This window comes from Rattus norvegicus, chromosome 14 (assembly GCF_036323735.1).
Source record: "Rattus norvegicus strain BN/NHsdMcwi chromosome 14, GRCr8, whole genome shotgun sequence".
Lineage (NCBI taxonomy): Eukaryota > Metazoa > Chordata > Mammalia > Rodentia > Muridae > Rattus > Rattus norvegicus.
In genome coordinates this window covers 73,883,643-73,901,543 of record NC_086032.1, presented here as the reverse complement: position 1 = coordinate 73,901,543, position 17,901 = coordinate 73,883,643, and the positions used below count along the sequence as shown (strand labels likewise).

General features: G+C 38.6%; 1 long non-coding RNA gene across 3 annotated transcripts in view; it reads right to left on the bottom strand.

The window, feature by feature from the left end:
• LOC102550787 (uncharacterized) overlaps positions 1-17,901 on the bottom strand; it is an 80,751-nt gene that overhangs the window by 9,909 nt on the left and 52,941 nt on the right. The window contains exons 2-7 of one of the 3 annotated variants that reach the window (XR_010057549.1): positions 7,848-7,917; positions 3,683-3,870; positions 2,540-2,627; positions 2,150-2,365; positions 1,747-2,010; positions 473-1,078 (exon numbers count right to left, since the gene is read on the bottom strand). This is a non-coding gene — a long non-coding RNA (uncharacterized LOC102550787). The other 2 variants (XR_005493316.2, XR_010057548.1) reach the window with 2 other exon arrangements.

Sequence of the window (17,901 nt, the reverse complement as noted above, 5' to 3'; positions counted from 1 at the left end):
CAGGAGAAGTACCAAGATAACATACCCCAAAGATCTGCCTTCCTCCAGCGATATACTTACCCCCAGCTAGGCTGCACTTCCTAAAATTTCTATAGCCTCCAAAAATAATACCTCCACATTATGAACCCATCAAGGAATGAACCTATTCATTAGATTAGCGAATGCATAATTTCTGGAGACATTGTCATACTCAGATGTTTGCTTCGATGATTTCCTACATGACTCCCAGATTGGTCAAATTGACAATCAAAATCAAGTATTGAAGTGAGTTGAGAAGTGGAAAAAAAGAGAGAAGATGAAAAGTTGAGGGGAGCAGAATGGGAACTCTGGCTTTTTCTTGTTGGATTACCTAAAGCAGTGAAGAAACCTGAATTTCAGCTTCCTTATCCATGAAATAAGCACACCAATCCCCACTCTGTGGGGAGAAACATCTCTCTCTCTCTCTCTCTCTCTCTCTCTCTCTCTCTCTCTCTCTCTCTCTCTCTCTCTCTCTCTCAGTGTTAAGCTAGTAACTGTTAAAGTCTGTTTGCATTGAAGCCCACAGATGGCCAAAACAAATATGTCTATCTTCTATGCCAACCAAAAGACTGGGCAAGATATCCCTCCCCCCTTGTTCCCTCCCAACTCAGAAACTGAGGCATTTTTATGAGGCATTGTACCTCCATGATTGGCCTACAATGATCTTTTTGGCAGGCAAATTACCATTGGGGTGATAAAAAGGTTCTTTGTTAATGTTTGTCCTCCCATTTCTCATTCCCTCTTCATCTAGCTCTCTCTTGTTATACTTATTATTGTTAGAATTTATTTAATAAAGGCAGATGCCAAGGTTATACCCCTGATCACTGAATTAATGGTAGAATACAGAAAGGTGTGCATTAAAGAATAATTTTGGGTGATTCTGATGCACAGACAGCTATCAAAATCATTGTGGTACAACCTCAAGCACTCAGGAAAAGGAAGTCTTCTAAAACTTGGGTTAAGATGGGGCTCCTCAATAATACAATGACTGTAAGGGACTTTGATGTCATACGTGAGACGATGCATCCTTTCCTCGGCACAGCTTGTTCTTTTGAGGTCCCTACAAAATAAAATAACCATTTCTCCCTGCAGGACATGCCATCTTTAAAAACAACATTGTCTTTTCTTTCTCTGTAGCTGTAACATCCACTCTTATTCCAAACTCTTATCAACCCAAGTTTCATAGTGGTTCTTCATTCTTTCCCCCATCTCTTTCTTTCTTTATGCTGTGTTGGTCCAAAACTTCACAGTGTAGGATGGTCTCATAATGGAATACTATTTTATGTGTTTTCTTTAAAATGGTTAATTAAATACTAAGGTAAAAAAAAAGAAGATGAGAGTCGTGTAAAGCAGCTATGTATGTACATTGCCCTATGTTCATCACACATTATGGGATTACAACAACTTCTAGATCAGTGGTTGTCTCCAAGCACAAGTGTACAAAGTGAGGAGGTACATGACTCTCTTCAAAGGCATACTGCTAATAATTGACAGTTGTGGTACTGAAAAATAATGCTCTCTCTACAACCAAAAGTATTTCAGAAATTTAACCATGATTGCCTGTACATCCTCCCTAATGGCTTGCCTGCATTCCAACAGTTTTACATAAATCTCTTTTCATTGTTTTCTTTGCCTGAATGGACACAGGGATCAACTGTTCTCTGTCATTCATCTAGTACACACTCATACACTTGAAGCCTGAGAACCTCTTACACTTTTCTAACTTACCAATCACTCTTTAGTGTTGACTTCAGTCTCCCTTGATGGAGCAGCTGCAGATGGCTGGCACCATTCTAGGCACTAGAGGAATTGGAGAGGAAAGAGATGACAAGTTCTCTGCCATTGTGACACTTGAGTCCAAGAGAACATGACAGATGACAGCCAGGCAAATCAGTTAAGTGCACTCTCTGAAGTTGAGTCTTGAAATAAGTAGGAAATTTGTGTGCAGTGAGGCAATGGTCCAACAGCTCTCTTACCCAGCTGGGCAACTTCCTTAGAGAAATAAACAGCATCCTTTTAACCAACCAGGCAGGCTCACAGTTGAGGCGATTTATCTGTAACATCTACAAACAATATTTAAGTTAATCTAAGGCAGAACAGGAGCACAAACACAGAGGTCTGAGTTTCTAACCTTTCCTCCAGCACTGAAATGTTTATGAGAATATCCAAGGTCATGAAAGAACATGGGAGACCTCAGAATATAGCTGATCTTGCTGGATGCCAGGCACTCACTTATTCATACACATGTGCTTCAGAAGAACTCCAAGAGACAGCGATCCATTTTTAGAAATGTCGAGTCATAAATTTTATGGCTTTGATTCCCTCTGGGCTTCTCCTGGGTTGCGTGCTGTTAAGAAAGTGATTTATATTTGTTTAATGTTTAATTTCACTTGGATAAAAAAATCAAAAAGAAAGTTGAGTTTCTTTCTTTACAGGTCTTGCCTATTTTGAGTCAAGTGTAATTACTACTCATGAATGTGGATCTTTAAGGGAGAACATAAAGTCAGGGTTTTCCTCCTACCTGGGGACAGTTCAGTCATTGCATGAAAAGCTCCTTCTCTTTTCTTCAATTTTTCCATCACCAAGGCTGTGATGACCATCAACAACACCTAGAAGAGCATTGGTGATACATGGTCCTCAGAGTCTTATATGTATGGCATGCCTCTCTACATCTAACCTCTCTTAGGGAAATCTCTTGTGCTTGGCACATTAACTTTCTCTGTGTTTATATTATCTGAAGGAGGGGTCCTATGCTCTGATTCCACAAAGTCTATTTTGAGAGCGGAGGAGAAATTTCTAATGAAAGCCAAACAAAAAATCATTTGGATAGCTTGCCTCAATAGTTTAGAACCCTGGTAAGCATCTGAGAATCTGATGGCTTTGTCTCAGTGCCATTGATATCTATATCCTCCAGAAACAGCTGCCCAGATTTTTGCATGGACCATTTCTCCCTTACCTCACTCTATGTAGGTTGGTGAAGAACTTGGAGCCTCAGATAAACACATGATCTGGATAAACTGACAACTCAACAACAGAGACATGATCCTCTGGTCTGGTAGGAGTTAGATAAAAGGGAGAGATAGATTTCTCCTAGGGCTGCCCAAAAATAAAAATTGATGTGGGCATGGAATTACTGTGAACTTTCACACAGGTAATAGATACAAGTCAATACCGAGAAACTGAGCTTAGATATGAAAGAGAATCTAAGAATATGAGAACTTGAAGAAAAGTTTGAAGAGAGAATGAGAACTTCAACATAATCTAAACTTCTATACTACTACTACTACTACTACTACTACTACTACTACTACTACTACTACTACGACTACTATTACTACTACTACTACTTTTTTCTTCTTCTTGTTTGTTTTTTTGTTTTGTTTTGTTTACCCATACAACTGAAGCCCATTATCCTGTAAAGTCATCTTCTACTATATCTGATGACACAAAATTGAAAGTCCCATAACTCATGCATGGATTGTAAGAATCAGGCCTTGTAATTTTCTATGAACACAAACCCATCACACAGTGATAGATGCCAAGGTCGCCAGGAGAGCTTCCAGTTATCATTCTCACTTTTTAAATTAATCTGTCCATGAAAGCCTCCGTTCACAAAGGTAAGAAACTATGAATCAAGATGAGATCAATTTGAATTTCAACATACCCAATGCTTCATTCACAGATCAAATTATTCATAGTCTGAGAACTCAAATTTCATCTTCCTTTTTCCCTGAAAAAAATCCTCCATTGGTATCATCAGTAAAAGTTAGGGCAGAGAGCAAAAAGATCAGTGCTGTGACTATGAGGAACTGAAGAGTCTTTCAAGGCGTCTGTGTATATATTCTTCCTCTTCTGTGTAAAGAGAATTCAATGAGCAGATGCAGTCAGCTAATTTCTTTGGCAATGACAAAGATTATGGAATTAAAATGACCTCATTCTTACTATTATAAACTCAAGATTTTTAATTATAAGTGTACAAGTGTGCACACATTTCTGGCAGCCTTTCCAAATCAGAAACTTTGCACACACACACACACACACGCACGCACGCACTCACACACATACACGCACGCACACACACACGCACGCACGCACACACACACACACACACACACACACACCATGGAATGCAATAACTGTACTTTTGTTCTCTTCACATGCACAAATCCACTTTGCCCACATGTCTAAGTTAATAAATGATTGCAATGCTAATGCAGTAATTTAAAATATAATCTAAAGGGGATAATTACCTTAAGTTCTTGATAAATTGTGCCCTTCTACACAAGAGAAGAGAATCCAGCAGCTGCTCAGGCTAAGAGCCTGAATTATACATTCTCACTCTGTTAAAGGCTGTCCTTTCTTTTTCTATTTTTAAAAATTAGAATGTAATTACCTCATCACCCCCACTTTCCTTTTCTTCCCCTGACTCCTCCCATGCATTCCTTTGCTCTCTTTCAAGTCCATGGCCTCATTTTCATTATCTTTTTTTTCTTAATTGAAAATGCTATCAACTTGAAGCGGGGGCACATGTAAGAGGCTCAAGGGGATGTAGCTGGGAGGGACTCATGAGGAGAAAGTGAAGAAAGTGGTCAGATTCTGTGCTTCCTTTTTATCTCTCTCCCTACCTTATCTCCCTTCTCATACCGACTTTACATACAACCAAGGATTAGGGATCAAGTTTGACATACGGGTACAAGCTGTTCTGCAGAAAACTCGGGCTTTATTCTTTGTTTGTATTTTCTACTTGTCATCTGGGCTGAAGTCACTTATTAAGGACACATGCTATAAGGCAGCCCAAAGAGGCCTTTTTGATTGGACACTGAGAGGAGTATTAGAAATGTGAAATCATAATTTCTGGAGGTTGGGGGACTTAAAAAAATGTAGACAGCTGCTGGCTAAAGAACTGAAGAATGTTTAAGTCAGGAAAATATCCTAGGTAATAGAGCCAGAGAGCCTAAATCAGTGCTAAATACTGCTAAGCCATCATTACACACCAAATAGTTATTAGTCATCTCTCTGCTTTTAACGGAAAGCTTACAGGCCTGAGGTCCAAAACTCAGACTCCAATCTCTCTAACAAATCAAAAAATCCCTGTTTCCCTCCAGTAACAGAAATGTGCCAAGGGAACATCAAAGGTCATGCAAAAGCCACAAAAGCAAAGCGAGATGGATTTCAAAGACTCTGAGTGGAAAAATACAATTAAAAGCCACCAGCTCATTTGGAGCAGAAGAAAGGCTTGAGAACTTGATTTAAGGCCATGAGCCCAAGGGACAATAGCAGAGGGAAGCGGGGGCCCTCAGCCAAACTTTAAGCACAGTGGCCTGGAAACCCTCAGACTTGTCCTGAGCCTTTCTCTCTTTGTCCCATCTTGGGTGAGTGGGTCACAGTGGGGTTGTAATGCAAAGTTGTTCCCTAGGGGCCTATGTCAGAGACTGAATTTGAGGATCTGGCTTCCCTGTGGCTAGAACCTGGCTCTCACCCAAATCCCCAGTGCTTTTCTTGCATGATTCTGAACAGGTCATTTGCCCTGCCCTGTCCTAGTTTTGCCTAACTCCAAAATAATTTCTTGTAATGAGGTCAAGAATCCCAATTATCTTGCATTTTAAGGTTTGAAAGATGCCAGGGAGACACCACTAAAACTTTAGGCCACATTAACATCTCCCTATGGAATTTTTTTTAAACCAATGCCTAAAATACCACTTAGTCATGAATATATTAATCTGCAATTAATTCCTAAGTGTTCACTTTGTGTTCTGAGTTATACAATGTATGAGATACAGAGAACTGTACAAATCCTGTGCTTAATCTACTGGAAGAAATGGATGAAACTAAACTACATAACTGTGTATATATGTGCATACCTACATACTTGCAAAGCAAGAGCCCATTTTAAAGCTAGAGAGTGAAGCATTTTAGGAGAGAGTACAAATCTGAGCTGTAGGTAAGATCAAAGTCATTTGTAAAGCTATTGAGATGTTTCTTTTAAGGTGAGACTTAAAATGTATGTGAAGGTCCAGTTATGAGATATGTTAGGTGTGAGAAATGATGTGCTAGCTCCTGAGGTGGAAAGGGGCTTAGTTAATTCCAGACATAGAAACTAAAGAAGCTTGATGTGGGTGGGAATAAATACGGGGGACAGAAAATAGCTAAGGTGAGGAGAAACTAGACTAAGAAAGTTACTTACACAAGGTGTATGTGCATACATGCACACACACAAACACACACACACACACATGCACTCTCGTGTGCATGTGTACATGCCTCATCCGTGGCTAAGAAGCTGATGGCATTGATTTCTTCAAGGTGTGGTCCCTGACAGGCTGATCACACTCTATCCATGAACATTTGTGTAGCACTAATTTTGGATGCAGGGAATATTTCATACATATCTACTGTATTTTGATCTTATTTATCCCCTACTTCTGACTTTAACTCCTCCCAGTTTCCCTACCTCTGTTCTCTTCCCAAATTCTTGTCTTTCCCCAAATATTCTCACTGGAAAGACCTTGGCATCCTTATTTAATACAATGAGGCTCAGAGAAGCCAAGGGTTTTCTCAAAACCATGGTGAATAGCTCTACCCTGACCCATCCCCCTTCCTACTGCCTATAGTTAAGATAGAGCAAATAGTAGTAAATCCTAGGCAGATGGGTAAGCATATATAAGCCCAGAACAGAGCTGACAACTGCTTTGTATTCCCTTGATAGATGACCTTGATACATGGAATATGCAAGTATGCCGCAGGTATAATGAACAGAATACAAAGTCCAGACCACTTCTGATTCCCTAGCAAGAAACTGAGCAGCTCGCTAATGCAGAGACCAGAAGGAACAAGAGGTATCCATAAATCGAGAGCCATGGAGGAGGCCCTGATTGTGCCAGCTGTCCAGGCCATGTTCACTACAAGTCTGAAAAGAGATGTAGACAGAAAAGATTAAAGGGATCGAAGACTTCTGGAACCCCTAAAGGAGTCCTGGACTGGTTAGTGTTTTGTCAATTTGATATGAGCCACACTTACAGGAGAAGGAGGAACCACAACTGAGACAATGCCTCTCTAAGATTGTCCTATAAGAAAGACTGTGGGATACATTCTCAGTGAATGATGTGGGAGGAACAAGCCCATTATGGGTAGGACTACTGCTGAGGAGGTGACCCTGGAGTGTATAAGAAAGCCGGGTGAACAAGCCATGAGAAGCAGACTAGTGCACCTATTCCTCCATGGCCTTCCTTTCAGTTCCTGTCTCTGGATTCCTGCCTTGGGTTCCTAACCTGACATCCTTCAGTGAAGAACTGTAACTTGAAAACTACAAACTGAAATAAAATCTTTCCTCCCCCAACTCAAGTTTGGTCATTATGTTTATCACAGTAATAGAAAACCCAACTATATGTCCAAGGAAGCTGAAGAAACTGAGTGGGTGACAAAGGACCAGAGATGGACTGAGTCATTGAGCCAGATATTGCAAGGTCTCTCACTTTAAGAACCCAAACATCTGAACACAATGGTCCAGCCAGTGGAGCCTCTAGGCCATTAGGGGGTCCCTTTACAGGGGGGAACTCATTATGCACTTTAATCCCCACCCCCAGATCATTTCCTCCAGCTATGAATGAATCATACAGTTTTCTTCTCTCCATCCACATGGCCTGGGTACCAAGGCGTGGAGCAAAAGCCTGTTTTCCAGGTGCGGTCTCACCAGTGCTATATAAAAGGGGGATTATTCCTGCCTGCAGCTTGACTCTTTGCATGCATAGGCTGGCCCCAGCTGGGTCAGCTTTCCTCATGGTCAGATTGAGTTACAGACTAATATCGAATTTGTAAGTTCTATATCACACCTCTGTTTCTCAGCACCATGGTTTCCAGGAGAACATTTGCATCTTCCTCTTTGTGAATTGTCTCCATAATCTGTAGTGAGACAGAGGGAATTCAAAGTGGAGCGAACTACATAAAATACAGAATTATTATGTAGTCATAGTGTATCATGTTAACCTTTAGGTAACAACACGTAAAATGGGGCCTTCCTTCTGCCCACCAATTAAGTGCAACATATAGTCCAGGAGAGAATAGACTAGAATTTAGGTTCGTGGGTCTTTCTACTGCCATTTACTCTGTCATCAATTTCCCCTGTGACACAAGCAGATAGAAATGGTTGGACTATGAAAATTTTCAAAATGTAATATTTGTCTCTTTGCTGTGTGACTGGTGGTTACAGTGTTATATTCTGAATTTTTAAACCCTAGGAACTGCTATCATAGTTCTGATAGTGCTGTGATTTCCATCATTAAAATCATTAATATTTTTTGTAAATAAGGTCAGAGTTTATATAATGGTGAATAATCTTTTAGTAGAATTGTATAATAATTTTGCCCATGCCCATATTCACCACGTGTATACCTTTCCTAGAGTTTCTGAAACTTACTATGGCCTGGATGCAGGACAATGTGACAGGTGAGTAAGCATGTTATAGGACAGTGAGTATGCTAAAAGCAGAGACTCAAAGAAATTGGTGTAGCTAGAATTCCTTCTCTTGTTCTCTCATATTACTTCGAAAGAGACACTGGTCTAATACAAAATCTGCCAGCCTCAGAAAAAGATGAGACGTGAAAAACAATGACAACTTATAGATACATGAATAACCCCAGTCAAAATATGATTGAAGCCTGCCAGCATATCAGGCTCAGCCTAGATGGTATGATCCCTGCTTACAAGCTAGATCTAACCATTTATCATTGTATGTCCTTCACCTGGTGATAGATTGTTACACAGCATCATTTTATCAGCTGCTATGTTCATGTCCTCTCTAAGTACTTCATGATTTCTTCAGTCCACATAGAAAAACCAATATATAACTTGTCTCTCTCTTACTGTGTTCTAGATCCTCATTTGCTTTCTGACTTCCTCTCTGTCTTGGATAATTTTTTTCCCTTCCAACTTCCTTTCTGACATCACTCACTGTATCACCTTTTCCCTAAGAGTGGATAATGTACCTTTCTATCTCCGAGAGTAAAAAGCTAAACTTAAGAGAAGACATCATGTTCTCAAAAAGGTGGCTCTACTTGGCCCAGGTTATTTGATGATGTAAAGAGAAACAACAATACCCAGCTCCTGATACTATTGTCAAGGAAGCCTATAATCTTCCTAGAAGAAGCCTCTGGGACATATGTAAAGAGAAGAAACCCAGAGTCTTCTCAGACAGCAGGAAAGAGCATGAAGGGAAATCAGGGTTCTCCCTTCCTAGGATGTGAAGTACAGGTCCATGTTATCAGTCTAAGCTTTCATGGAAGAGAAATACTCAAGGACGTGCGTTCTTGATACCTGAGCCTTCTAGTGAGTGATGAGCAGATCAGTCCAGTAGCAGAGATTCAGCTTCTTTGGTAGCACTTTGTGATCATAACTATTGACAATTCGTCAGAAACAGATATGCAATGAAGTTAAATGTTACATGTAACTTCGTTATTGAAATTCATTATACTTTCTAGAAATTTCTCAACCACAGTTTTCCATGTTATTAGATGAAGACTAGAGACCTCTTTAATACTCTGCTCACCTTGTATAAATTTTTTTGGCAGCTCAATAGGAAAGCTCAATGTTTAAGCGTGGTAGTACTGGAAATATTACACAGAGACTTTTACCTAGCACTTAAAACGTATAAATGTACATAAAGACACTTAGTATGCATGACCTGGGAGAAATGGTTGGACCTTGTGTTTTTGGCTTTGAGAGTAGCAAGTGACCAGAATCTACCATGAGAACAGGTTTTTAAAAGACCCTTAAAAAAAGACACTGTCTTAACTATGGTTGTCAGCATCAGCCAGCTCTCTGTACATTCGCTTGTAGTTTTCTAAGACTGAGTGAGTAAACTTCTTATTTTTAGAAAGTGGAGATCTGGTTTGTAACTTTCCTTGTACTCGATTGGGTAAGAGTCTTTTTCCACAAACTGCCATCTATTTTGTGAACTTTGTTAGTCATCTTTTATTTAGTAAATTATGAACTGGTGTAAATATGTGCAGTTCGTGTATATTGATTGTGGCAAAGTTGTACAAATTTCTATATTTTGGATGAGAAATTTTTCTTCTCTCTATAATAAATTGTTTCTTATTTTGGCATTTAAAAAAGAGTTATAATTAAAAATGATGGTTTATAAGGCATAGAGACATGTATATCCTACAGATGGTGATCATAACAAGAACACTGGGTATTTATGACAGATAAGGATATTATATATGCTTTCTAACAGCAGATATACATATTGTTATTAATTAAATATATTTAATTAATTAAAATGCAAATGTAGTTCAATGATAGTAATTAAAGAACTTCTGCAATAGCAGATCACAAACACCTTCAAACTGAGACATCCTACTGCCTTCATCAATTGTAATTTTATGCTCAGCACTCCCTAGGGTACATAGAGACATTTATGGAGTATATAAGCAAATCCCAGGATGATGAGTGAATAAAACAAATAGCATTGTATAACTGCTATATGTCCGCTATTTTCTGAAGAGGTGTAAACATATACAAAGCAAAAGTTAAATCCTTATCCTTCATAGACCCAGAGTTAGAAAATCACTCAGGAGGAGCTGAATGAGGCAACATGAGATTTTTAAAGAGTCAATATGATGGATAAAAGTTCTCAAAAGAGATAAAGAAAGGCAGAGCTCCAGATTTAGAAGCTCTCATTTCTGGGAAAGGGATGACAAGAAAGCCATAGTTGAGGCTGTCCAAAAGCAAAACCATCAATGAGGTGTTTGACTAGGAGGCTGTAACCAAGCTGGCACAGCCATATTTCCTAGATCATTCCTATCACTCAGACACTGGTCCAGATTGCTGTCTGCTGCTGTAATTTGTCCCTGGTCAAAGTAAGAAACTTAGAAAGGAAAGGATTGGGCAGGTATTTCAATAACACAAATGTTCTCTTCTTGACCTTTCCAGGGTCATCTATAGTAAAAAAACAAACAAACAAACAAACAAACAAACAAAAAACTCTTGTTTTGGCAGCTCCATTTTGTTCTAGAGAAAGGAAAGGTACTTGTTAATGAGCCACCATAAGCTCAACTTTAGCCACAGTAAAACCCAACTTTTTCCACAATTCTGAGATACCTATATGTTATGCTTGTGACTTCTGCCTGTTGCATACACAGAATTACGTAATTTCTGATCTTTTCTTCAAGGTTTTGATAAATGTCTATACTCTCAACATCTTGTCAGCCACGTGTAGGTTCAGAGTGCTGAGCATAAAACTAAACTATACAGTCAGCATTCCCCAAGAATTTAAAAGAAGAGAGGGTTAAGTCAAGGTTTCATAATTTTCAATGCAAAATATGAAAAGTCATTTGAGATTTTATCTAATTTACATTGTTCTATGGGGCTCACTACATGACTCAGGCAGTGAAGGTCCTACTGAGAAGTCTGATGGCCTGAGTTCTACCCCTGACACACACGTAATAGAAGAAGAAATATGATTCTTCCAAGCTGTCCTCTGACATCCACATGTGCCCTGTGGTATGTTCATACTTATGGGTGTACATATGTACATGCAAAATAAATAAAAATACAATTCAAAGGACGGTAAAATATGAAGAAAAGCCAATGGAAACATAACAGCACAAGAGGGCAATAGTAAAACTTGTAAGGGGAGTTGGAGTTGAGGAATGAGAGGAAAGTATTTGCATTGCCTGAGAAACTTGGAATTTACATCAAGGATGCTGGAAGAAGCTGGTTCATCATTCCACAATGGCACTACCATTTTTCTGATATCTGGACTTTCGACACTCTTGCACTTTCTTTTTACAGGTTGAGCAAAACCAACTAACACTGTCAGTCTTTTCAAGGTCAAAGTCATGCTCTTCTGGTTATTTTGCTGAGTAACTGGCAACTTACTGGTGCTTCACATATCTTAGTCTCTTCATCTGTCCAATAGCAAACATAAGAGTGTTACTCTATATAGTCATCCAAGAATTAGATAAAATATGCAATATGCTTAAAACACTATTTGGAGTACAGCCAATGTGGGGTTTCTTTGTTTTACAGATTTATCAAGAAAAAAACTTTAAAGGACACCCAGCTAGATTAATTGCACATGAAGCACTGAACATGTGTTTCTCTAGAACAGCTTAAGAGACTTAAAGGGGAACTCTGTAGCTTGCTTTCTTACAGAAGACTTTTTCAAGTCAGCCAAATTCCAAGATTCTGCATCAAGCAGACTGCCTGGTCCTGAATTTCTTGGTACTGTCAGAAGTCCTAATCTTGTACAGAGAATAGGACTAAGAATTTTGTGATTTTAACATGTCACTATAGGAACTCAATCAGGAGATGACATTTCTTAAACACCCACTGTTTTCTAAACCTACTTCTAAGCATTTAGTAGCTATTAATACATTCAACCCTCACCTCAACCCTATGAAGTAGCATAGAGTCTCCCTTGTACATGAGAGTTAAACTGAAAGCCAAAAAGTAACGCATGCTTCTCAACATTTCACAATGTGACCCCCAGATCTCAGGTGTATTGAACTTGCCACGAAGAAGGCTGTAAACACAGTAAAGGAACTATTGATGCAGCTGGCATTTATGGGTTTAGAATCAGGGTTTGTGACAAATGCAATCAGGTGGCTTCAGGCAAATTGTTTTACTTCTCTTTGCCTCATCTGTAGACTGATGGTAGAAAATGTAGAAATCAAATCATACTGTCTACCTAATGGGTTACTATGAAGACAACCCCATACGACAGTTTAACCCTCTCTCTTTTCCACTTGGAAATGGCCAAGAAAAGACTCATAAGTAGAAATGATTTTTTCTTGAAAAATCTCTGCTTTTCAAATCTCATAAGAGTAACAAAAAATTAACTCTAGAAATGATGTGCATTTGCAGACAGTGATAGCACACACAAACTCCTGCTGCCTTGGCTCATTCAGTGACAGTACTCACAAATTCATACTCAGCACATTGACTTACTATTTTACATATTCATTGACCTGTGCTGAGCTTCCAATATTGGATGAATCCCCTATCACAGGCCTTCCTATTTAGCCCTCTTAGAATCCCCTATGTACATGGTATCATGACCTCCACCTTTTAGTGATGAAATCAAGACTTGGAAATATCGGACGTCATCAATGGTAGATAGAATTCCAGGATATAAAAATAAAATTCTCCTTCCCAATGCGCATTTAGGTTTTTTTGTCTCTGTTTTTGCTTGTTTTATTGTTGTTGTTATTGTTCTTCTCCTCCTCCTCCTCCTCCTCCTCCTCCTCCTTCTTCTTCTTGTCTTGTTCTTGTTCTAGTTGGTGGTGGTGGTTTTGCTCTTGGTTGTAGAATGATTGACCCGTCATTGACCTTGGTAGTATTCCATGTAATTTTAAAATTAGGTTTCTATATCTGTAAAGTATCTACATGCTCAGGTGGTGGTATAAATTAATCTAATGCTTAGATGAGTGTAGGCATCCATTAAGTGGTCATTCCACTGCCTTTTATTTGTATCTATTAATTTGTTTCTTTGTACCTCTTAATCTCTTTTACAAAACACTAATATATTTGTTGTAGAGAAGGTGTTATGAAAAGCTTTTCATGTAGTTTTTTATGTAATAGAAATGATGAAATAATAACCTAAAGTATTTTGCACATGTGTGACACAACCCTTGGGAGCTGTCTGTGAGAAAATACTTTAATCCAACTCAGGAGATTGGTTAGGACACACTGGTGTCTTTGAAGGGCTGGATTTCTCTCAAAAGTACACAGCATATGAAATATCCAAGCAAATGGTGAGAAAAGAATAATTAATATATAAAATTGTTTGTTTTGATCCTCATGATAAAGTTTCTGTGAAGAGCCATAAAGAAATCAAATTCATATTTCAAATTTTCCAACTAACTCCAAACTTGCAACAATGTGTGGCCTTCTCTAGGACCCAACACTAGCCGGAAGTTAAATATAATAGGCATTTTTATGTGTATCGCATATTCTCCTGCAAGCGATGGCTCTGAGTTGAATTGATTCCCCCTAAATGCCCCTAGCATTCAGTGCCTCAGAATATGACCTTATCTGGATATGGGGCCCTTGACAATGTAATTGCTTTATGATGAGACCATTAAATGATCTAATATAAATATTAATTCCATTTGAAAAACAGAAATCTGGACACCAATATATACACAACTGTGTATAGTCACAGTGTGTTGAGCTAAAGGTAGTGCTGCAGATGGTGCTTGTGTGAGCCAAGGATCGCCAGAGATTTCTGTCAGGGCCAGATTCTGCAAGCTAAAAATAGATCAGGCTGCCTCTCTCTTCTCAAAACAAAGCCCTTCTTAGCACCTTGGTCATGGACTTTAGTTTCCATACTTTCAAGGAAATAAAATTCTCTAGCTTAAGCCAACTAGGCTATTGTACTTTTTTTTATGAAAGCTCTTAAGGATTAATATAACAATACATGGAATGGAGTATTATTTTTGCACTTTTGGAAAGCCAAAAGTGAGTTTGATTTTCTTATCTAAAATACATTCACTGGTGATTGATCTGTTTGGCAGGCCAGTTTTTTTCCCCAAAGTTCAAGGTACTGGGTTATATGGGACTTGTTTTCACCTTCTTTCTAATATTTTTAAAAGAGGAAGTGTGCTTCTCTTGAGAATACTTTACTGATTAACTAAACTGCTTCTGATATCACATCTAGTGTATGGGATACTCATTTATACACAAAGATATTGCTAAAGACATTACCAGCCTGCTCTTGTTAGAAACATCAACATTGAACCAGCAACATTTGTTGAAAATGCTATCTTTTTCCCACTGGATGGTTTTAGCTCCTTTGTCGAAGATCAAGAGACCATAGGTGTATGGGTTCATTTCTGGGCCTTCAATTCTATTCTATTGATGTACCAGCCTGTCTTTGTACCAATACCATACAGTTTTTATCACTATTTCTCTGCTTGAGGTCAGGGATAGTGATTCTCCTAGAAGTTGTTCTACTGTTGATAATAGTTTTCACTATACTGGATTTTTTTGTTATTCAAAATGAGTTTGAAAATTGCTCTATATAACTCTATGAAGAATTGAGTTAGAATTTTGATGGAGATTGCAGTGAATTGGCAAGATGGCCATTTTTTTCTACATTAATCCTGCCAATCCATGAGCATGGGAGACCTTTCCATCTTCTGAGATCTTCTTCAATTTCTTTCTTTAGAGACTTGAAGTTCTTGTCATACAGATCCAGCCCATATACATACAGACAATATTGCTGATGCCAAGAAGTGCATGTTGATAGGAGCCTGATATAGATGTCTCCTGAGAGGCTCTGCCAGAGCATGACAAATACAGAGGTGGATGCTCACAGCCAACTATAGAACTGAGAACAGAGTCCCCATTGGAGGAGTTAGAGAAAGGTTTGAAGGAGCTGAAGGGGGTTGCAACCCCATAAGAACAACAATACCAACCAACCAGAGCTCCCAGGGGCTAAACCACTACCCAAAGACTATACATGGACTGAACCAGGGCTCCAACTGCTTATGTAGCAGGGCATGGCCTTGTTGGGCACCAATGGGAGGAGAAGCCCTTGGTCCTGCCAACGATGAAGCCCCCAGTGTAAGGGAATGTCAGGGCAGGGAGCTGGAAAGGGGTGGGTGAATGGGTGGGGGAACACCCTCATAGAAGAAGGAGGAGGGGGAAGGGAATAGGAGGTTTATGGACAGGAAACCAGGAAAGGGTATAACATTTGAAATGTAAATTTAAAAAATATCCAATAAAAAAGAAAAGGAACATCAAGGTTTAGTTAATTGTAGTAAATATTTAAATATTACTTTACAGTGCTCATTCATATTAGTTCAGGATTTTGAATGAACTCCCGAGAACCATTTCAGCTTCTTAGAGAAGGAATACTTGAGAAAGGGCTATGGGATGCCTCAGAATGAGGCACTGAAGCTATGGACAAGCCAGAACTGGAACCAAAAGCTTTGTGGTCCATCCACTTCCCTACCAGGAATACAAGGTTTATCTGCCTCTTCTGTGATTGACATCCACGCCTCTTACTTGAAATCAACTGAAGCTATATGCAGTTATTGTCTTTTATATCAGAAGAACCTTTGCAATTAGACAAAAATGAACTTGGTTATTAATAACAAAATTGTATAGATCCTCAGCCTCTTTGACTGTAAAGGGAACGCTTTTGAGATGTGTACTGTGCTACTATAAAGAAGATCTGGCTTAATACCAGCGCCAACATTTTAGGGCTACCATTTTGAGTGCACTGAGCATTCATTCCTCCTTACCAGTTACCTCATATACACCAAGCGTATGATACTGCAGTCACAATTTTGATATTTCTATTTCCGTGCAAATTGCAAGGACTCTGTAGAGAATACCAAAGGCATTGAATCACCACTATCCTCACAAATAAAAACTACATTTAATACTCCCCCAAGACATAAAAGAACAAACTGTAGTAGACATAGAAAATATACATTTTATTTTGATGGTGTTTACAAGGTCGAAGTAGAATCCAGAATGTACTTACTCTGGAAAAAGTAGAAAACATGGCATTGCTTGGCTAATGAGTATGCCATGCCTATGTCTTAATGCTAACTAAATTTTAAAAAATCAAGTCATTGCATGAAAGCTCCTGTGAAATTCCTTACACATTAACCATGATCTTAATTTTAAATCCTCCCACGCTCTAGTTCAAAATTAAAAGATGCTTTAATCCATCTTCCTCTAAAAGATTCTGGAAATTCATCTATGGATTTGTCTTGGAAGAATTCTGACAAACATTGAACACATCAAATCTGAGTTTGATATCTGAAAGGCTGAAGATGCTTCAAAGACTATCTCAGAGTTTTCCTCTGGAATCACCTTAAATAATCATTCAGTGTACAAAGTCAATACCTATTAATGGTCTTACATATGGTATTAATTCTACATTAATTCTGTCAAAAGTGATATCATAGTTAGAAGTTCCAAATGATGACATCACTAAAACAACTTGGTTTTCATGAGTGCAGGACCAACCTTTGCCAAAATCCAGTTCAATCTATTCATCCGTCTATTCTGACAAGTTCTGTTTAATTAGTTCATGGACTCATAACGAACAAGAGACTGGCTCTCTGTCCAATTGCCAGAGCCATTTCTATTCTCTTCAACTTAAGGGCCAAATGCTCACACTGCTTTGCCCAATTTATACCTTTTTCTGTAATTACTAGTCCCCAAGGTGTGATTGTCCTTTTTCATAAGAGTTTGTGCAGCTGCCAACATGAAGTTGTAAATAAATTGTAATACCGTTGCTATGAGGTGTAAAAATCCCACAGCTCATATCCAGAGCCTTGTATAATAAACTCAAGTAAACATTCCATTTCCTGCAAGTGATTGTGGTCTGTGACTAGATTTAGAAAACAGGGCAGTAAGTCATCTTTCTTTAATGAGTCTTTGAAAACAAAGCTCAATCCCACGAAACCAAAGCTGGTCCTTGACAAAAACAAATAGATTATTTGTCAAAGACTCTCCAAAGGGAGATATAATTTTTTGTGGCTTGTGATCTAAAATCCATGTTTGAAGTCACATGAAGCTTAAACACCCTCATAGTCATACCTACCACCAAGGAAGTAGGAAAAATTAGTTTCTAGTGAGAAAAGCAATGCACTACTAGAAGGAAGAATGGAAAAATAAAATGCAGGGTATTTACTAGTTATTCACAATCTGTGTTTCTACTGTAACGGGAACTATGTTGTCTAACATATATGACTTATATGATCACCAAATTAAACAATATGTATAAAGTATCTATCAGATCAACAAATAATAAATGATATACTGAATGATAATTTCTTGTTTTCTTTGGTTTCTCTGGGACCAAACTTGAACCTAGATGATGGAATGAACTATACCTACAGATCAAGCTTTCCTTCTTCT